Source organism: Pezoporus flaviventris, unplaced genomic scaffold (assembly GCF_033815535.1).
Source record: "Pezoporus flaviventris isolate CSIRO_AGI_PZ_B2104156 unplaced genomic scaffold, CSIRO_AGI_Pfla_v1 ptg000005l, whole genome shotgun sequence".
In the NCBI taxonomy this organism is placed as follows: domain Eukaryota; kingdom Metazoa; phylum Chordata; class Aves; order Psittaciformes; family Psittacidae; genus Pezoporus; species Pezoporus flaviventris.
This window is the reverse complement of record NW_026892553.1, coordinates 1,935,267-1,941,648: the sequence shown is the minus strand read 5'-3', so window position 1 is coordinate 1,941,648 and position 6,382 is coordinate 1,935,267. Positions and strand designations below refer to the sequence as shown.

The window sequence follows — 6,382 nt, the reverse complement described above, 5'->3', positions numbered from 1 at the left end:
CTGGGAAGCTGGGCACCAGAAATGAAGGCACAGAAGAGACAACAGACTCTAGATCTTGGCTGATAAGCCTAGGAACAATCCTGGTTCTTGGCTGGGGCGTATACGGCTTTCTCCTGGGAAAAGGAGCATCAGAGTAACAGGATGGTAAAAAAAACAGTGCTGAAAGGGACACCGAGCAGCCTCCCCAGGACAGAATTACCCATTCCCTCCTGCTGACAGATGTTTGTTTGCCCTCTCCTTCAAGAAACACAATGACAGAGAAGCCATCATCCCTCTAGAAAACATAACCTGGAATTTCACTGTCTTCACAAGTAGAAAGTTTCCCCCTTTCCCTGGGATTTATAGCTACTGCTGCCACTCTCCCAGCCCTCCCAAACACATCCTGCAGAACTGTGTCACTTTTCTGAAAACTTGTTTTCACAGTGATACCTCTGATTTACACAAGTACTGCAAATAGCTTGCTTTAAAAAAAGCACCTTTGCATAGTGCCTTTACTTCATTACGATATTGTAACAGAAAACAAGCGATGAAGTTACAAAAAAAAAGAGAATGTTAATATTCATTTTGACAAATCATATCGGAAATTTCCAACTGTGCGGCACTGCTTCATTAGGACTGTTTTTTGTTTGATACATTATTTATTTTTCTTCTTGCAAAGGTTTTATTTGGGATAAAATTAGGTTTTCCAGGAGGCAAATTTTTCATTAGAATTTTCTTAATCACTTGTAGAGCCTTGTCAGCAGGGTTGATTTCAGTGCCTTAATGCTAGGTGTATATTTGAGCACTCAATGGCATCAGAGCAGCAGTTTTCCATTTCCTCCTGTTCTCTCTTCCATCTTAACACAACATATCCTTGTATTACAAGGCACCATGAACTGGATTCAGTGTGCTGCCAATCTATATCCAAATAGCTGGTAACAGTGAATTTTTCCATTTCAAAACTCTCCACATGGAAGTCCCAAAGTATTTGAGACATGCGAGTTGTGAGCTATGCACCAGGATGCAGAGCTGTAACTACAGAGTAGTTACGAGACTCACTCCAATTTAATGCTAGAAGTCTGTGGCAGAGCTGGACTCCATGGCCAGGAAGCTTTGCACTTTAAGCAGAAGCTTTCAGATCTTTCCAATTTTCATTTTTTCCTGGTGGAATGAAGGATACTGCTAGTGATTCCTGTATCACATACCTCAATATGCATTCCTCAGTCACCTTTTGAGGACCTCCAGCAAACAGGTCACGACCCCACTGGGGATCTTACGGCCCTCAGGGGCAAAATGCTTCTCCCCAGGGTGGGTTTTACTACCAAATTGTGGATGATTGCTGCAGAAAAGAGAAAAATCAGATAAGTGTCTTTCCTTGTCCACCAGGATAAATTCCCTGCCACAGCAGGGTAATTGTGATTACACTGCTTCTGAAAGCTGCCCAGAGAGTTATCCCTTGAAAGACAGGTTCACACACTTTGCCCGGTCATAGTCAGGGGCCCTTCCTGACAAGCTAGTTGCTGCTGCAACTCAAGAAGCATGTTTTATTCATGCCAAAGAGCGTTCTTTTGGCTGTATCAACATCAAGCAAATGCAGCACAGAGTGGGCCAGTTGGGTTCATCCCAGGAAATCATTTATCTCCCTTAGGGAAGCACTGTGCAGTGCCCTTAAGCCCTCACTGATATTTAATGGTGCGAGCCTGATGCTTAAGCACCGTTTCTGCACTGAAGTTGTCTTGCTTCTGCGTTGCTTTAAGGCAACAATCACCAGCGTTTGCAAAAGCTGAGGAGAAGGATTTGTTTAATGCAGCCCCAAACCCTGCCCTAATGGGTCGCTAATCCATACCCAGTGCATCAAATTTGCCAGCTGACTCTCGGGGGTCCTTGACATGCCTCTATCCTCCAGACATTTGCTGGCAGCCTGCGCTTTCCTGGGATCCCCTAGGGAAATGGAACAGTGACTGTAATAACCCCTTACACCCCCCCCTCCCTCCTGACCCAAAAGCAGTTGGCAACCAAAGTGATACGCACATTACTGGATTTATATGAAGTGCTGCTGAGCAAGAAAGATTTGAGGGGGTTTAACAGCTAGATGGGACCGAGAGATGATCTCAGTGCATCGGCTTGTGCTTTGAGGAAGGGCGAGAGCTTTAAAGTAACAGAACAGCAGAAGCCTGCAGAGAGTAAAGGTGCCTACCCCTGTCCCATGGGATAACCAGCACACAAGGGCCATGTTCAGGAGCCACACTGGGACTGTGACTGCATGAGGCAGGTGAATGTGTACTACCCAGAAGCGTCCTTAGAGGAAAAGACTGCTGGTAAATGATGCAATCTGAATCAATGCTTATACCCCAGGTCTGCCCAGTGCAGAGGCAGAGAAACTCAGTAGGTTTCCCATGTAGACTCCCATTACACTACAGTTCTGGAAGAAGCTAGGGCCTCCTGAACATTAAAGAGAGTTCTATCCAGCCATGAGTCTTGTACGTGATCAAGCACAGAAGGATGTCTTACTGCTGGATTTCTTTCTGGATATGCATTACCCTTCACACCGTCTCAGGTCTCTCTTGGTAAAGTGTGCCAATCCCATGGAACTGGGGCTCAACTCAGGGCATCTCAACAAAGCAAACTAGCGCCTACTAGAAAGGAAGTTAAGAGCACCCACTAAACCCCAACCCAGTGATCAAGTCTCAACAGAAGACTTAAATCACGTTTGTCAGTGGTGAGGAGCTGTGGGATTAACCCTTCTGGTTGCTCCTCACCTCTTTCAGACAGAAAAGCTTTTAATAGGTCAGCAGATAAAAAAGCAGCAGCAAAAACATTCCTTATCTCCCCTGCCATGCCTGGGCTCTGTAATACAACTGATTCCTGCGATGTGCAGACCTACTCAAACAAGTTTATCTTCATTCAAGGAACAGTCATACAGTGAGATTGCAATGTAATTACCTTCTCACAAACCCTAACTGGAAATCTTCACATCCAGTCATTAGCTCTAAGACACGCAGACAGGCAATTATATCTGAATAAATGACTGAGAAATGAATCCAGGAGACTCTCAGCCCTAATTCAACCTCCAGTTCACAATCTTTGGTGCAGCAGCAAGCTGTCCATCAGGCCTTTCTGTACCTGACATGAGCCTTTGCTTACACCCCACCACTCGTCCCAGCCATCCCAAGAGTCCTGCAGGATATCTGAGACCTCCCTTCCCATGATCCCAGCACAAGCACATTACTTGCCTGCCTCCCGTGTAATCTGGGATGGATCTGGGTAACCCTGGCAAGGCCCAGCCCAAGGCTCAAACACCTCCCGAGTATTTCACTCTTGGCTGAACTCCTCCTTCACCTTTTCCCTTCCTCTCTTTTCTCAGTAGGTTTATAAGCCTCAGCGCTGAATGTGTGAAGTCTCCCAAACAGGTGAGCAATAAAATGTCGGAGAGCTCACTGCAGGGGAGGCAGCAGCACTACAGGCTACAGCACGCAGGCAGCAAGCCAGGACACTTGGGATCAACGCCTGGCTCCAACGTAAACTTGTTCAGTGGCCCTGGGAAAGCAGCAGAGGCTTCACACAGGAGCTGGGCTTCCCTCCATGCTGTGCTTCAGTGGGGGTCAGCTTTCCTCCAGGGCCCAGCATCCACTAGCACCCATGGGGGCACAGAACATCTCCCATATGGTTGGTAACAGCTCTCCCTCCCCTGCGGTCGTCAACCTTTCTCTTCCTTGCTCCTCTGTAAGACTGGAACACCACTGCTGGCCAGTTTCCAAGCCTTTCCCAACTGAGTTGCACTGTATGTATTTACCAGCTATTCTCTTTCTGAAAGCTATTTTAAAAGCTAAATGCAACACTCCCCCCACAAACCCCTCTACAGGCTCTCTGCATTTAATTGTCCTCCTGTGGGCGCAAGCATTACCATCTACCTGCAGGAGAAGGGGCAGGCACATATGGAACTGCCAACCACCTAAGGGTACCCACAACAGCAATTCAGGGCTGCTGTCTGGTCTGCATTCTCGCTCCCCTCCCTTCATTTTAACGTCAAGATGGATATTTTATCTTGTGTGATTATTTACTTAACGAAACACAGGTATTTGCAGCCCAGAGCGTATTCCCCACTGGGAGGCTGGAATAACAGCTTTGCACTGCACAGTACATCAGGCTTTGGGAGTACTGACAGCATCCTTTACTGGGAGAGATGGCGCGTTGGGGAGGAGGAGCTGAAGCAGCTTAAGAGGTTATTTGATTGTTTCCTGGTTGTGAAAAAAGTCAGCTGGTTATAGGGAGAGGAGGAGGGAGAAGGCAGAGAAGATGGGGGGGTGGGGATGGCCTGCTGACTATGGGAACAACACTTTTGGCACCAACTCTGTACATATGGAAGCTGGATTCCTGGCGAGCCGGGGCTGTGGGTGGCCAGGTCTCCCTTATCTCCCGGGGGACAGTGTTTCCTGGATGCAGTGCCTCCACCCACCCCCAAATAAAACAGCTACAACTCTGTCTTCTGCAAAAACCTCAAATTAACGTCTTGTTATGATGCACAGGGGAAGGAGCCTCGCTGAATACTCTCTTTCTCCACGCTCCCACACTGCCAGCAAGGCAAATTCATTTGGCTGCGGGAAGACCCTGCAACGGCTAGACCTCTCCTCGCTGCTGGGGCCAGGCAGCCAGGGTCCTTCCCCGTGCTCCTCCTCAGAGCCCCTTCCCAGTGCAGGCAGCAGCCGGACAGGAGCCACAGGCATTCCAGAAACACTGGGAGATCAAAACCTCACAGCAGAAATACATGTGCCCTGCGAGCAGCTGGTGCCTGAAGAACTGCTGCGAGCCCACTGTCCCCAAGCAGGGAGCAGCGCTCTCAGCTTAGTGCCCTCGCGGGAAGCTGCATCGCAAACAACCCAAATGGGCAGTATGGAGCACCGGGGACGGAGGCGGCCCAGCTGAGAGTAACAGCCTTAGGAGGAGGCGCTGAGCTGGTCCTCGGGCAAGAAGGGGAATAGAGGTGTGCGGGGGGAGGAGGAGGAGGGCAGCAGCCCCACAACTTCCATTCTTCCATTGTAGCACCAGCACCAGCACCAGCACCAGCACCAGCACCAGCCCTGCCGCAGATGGCCATCGGGACTGTCACATGCCTTCCGTCCAGCCCTCTGATTGGCTGGTGTGCTCTATATAACCTGCGTGTCCTACCAGAACTTGCTAGAAAGTGCTGTTTTGCTGGAGAGGGCAGAGCTAATGAGTGGAATTAGGGGTTTTAAAGCATACATTGCTTTGAGTTTTCTGGACCACACAGGCCTTCCCTGTGGCATTATTCCTAGCAAAGTCAGACCACAGCAAGATTTATTGGCTGAGGGGAAAGCTGGAGTTCAGTTCTCTGTCATCTGGCTCATATGCAGTAACTACAGTCAGGCGTGCGCCCTGAGCCTTCGTCCCTGTCGCCCTTCGTGTGAGGGTGGGCAGCCGTGCATGGGGTCTGCTGCCTGTTGCTGTTCATGTGCAGGGGGATGTGGTTGGGTTGTGGTCATCCCACAAGTAGGTTTTGGGGCTGCTTGTGCCTCCCCACTTCTCCCCCAGCAGGGCTGGGTGAGGTAGAAGCCAGGCAGGAGGTGGCAGAGTATGGGCAGGGTCTTCCTAAAAGTGGATATCCCTGTGGATTTGACAGGGAATAATGACTTGTGGGGAGTTGCTGCACTAGCTTACAGCAGCCTGCCAATGAAAGAGCATTAAAAACTCAGGACAAAAAAGTGTGCCTGACATTCTGACCAGGAGAGAGACTTGGTAGCTTTGCAGTTGGTTGCGCTTACTCTTTCAAGTGCCTCTGAATTACCAGTATTAAACTCCTTGTCAGGGCCTGTGCCACGTGGCTAGTGTTCACCATCTAGTGAAGTGCGGTCCTTGAGCTTCACCCTTCCTGGCCTTGTCTGCCATAGCCCATGGGGCTGCCCAGGTGGATGTGGGAGGTCTGCCAGGCTCCAGCCAAGTCTCTGGGCTTGGCCTGGGGAGGAGAAAGTTAAAAAGTGGGGAGTCTTAGCCTAGGGGATACAGGCACAATACAGTCCAAACTTACAGAGCTTCTGGAAGGTGATTGTCCGGGGACAGAAAAGCATTCTAGGGAGGTGTGAGAGTCCAAGATGTACTTGTGGGTGGCCCTGATCTGGAGAGCAAAGGGCAATCATGCCAAGCTGCAGGGAAGTCCCTGGAGTTTGGGCTGCAGTCTGTGTCTCCCCATCTGGGACCTCTGCTGAGGCACGCTTCACCTGCAGGAAATCCATACCTGGATCTAAGGGGGTGCCAGTAGTGTCACTGGAAGGAGAGAGAGAGAGGGCAAGGGGTGGCCATGAGGGAAGAGGGGCAGTTGTGAGGGGAGAGGAGTGGCTGTAAGGGGAGAGAGGTGGTTGTGAGGGGAGAGGGGTGGCCATGATGAGAG

At 50.0% G+C, this 6,382-nt stretch overlaps 1 long non-coding RNA gene across 1 annotated transcript; it reads right to left on the bottom strand.

Moving 5' to 3' along the window:
- Window positions 1-457: 457 nt before the first annotated feature.
- LOC133265194 (uncharacterized) lies at window positions 458-4,755 on the bottom strand. Its single transcript, XR_009741880.1, has 3 exons — window positions 3,209-4,755; window positions 1,826-1,920; window positions 458-1,318 (listed from the first exon to the last, which is right to left on the bottom strand). It is a non-coding gene; the product is annotated as an uncharacterized LOC133265194 (long non-coding RNA).
- Window positions 4,756-6,382: the final 1,627 nt, after the last annotated feature.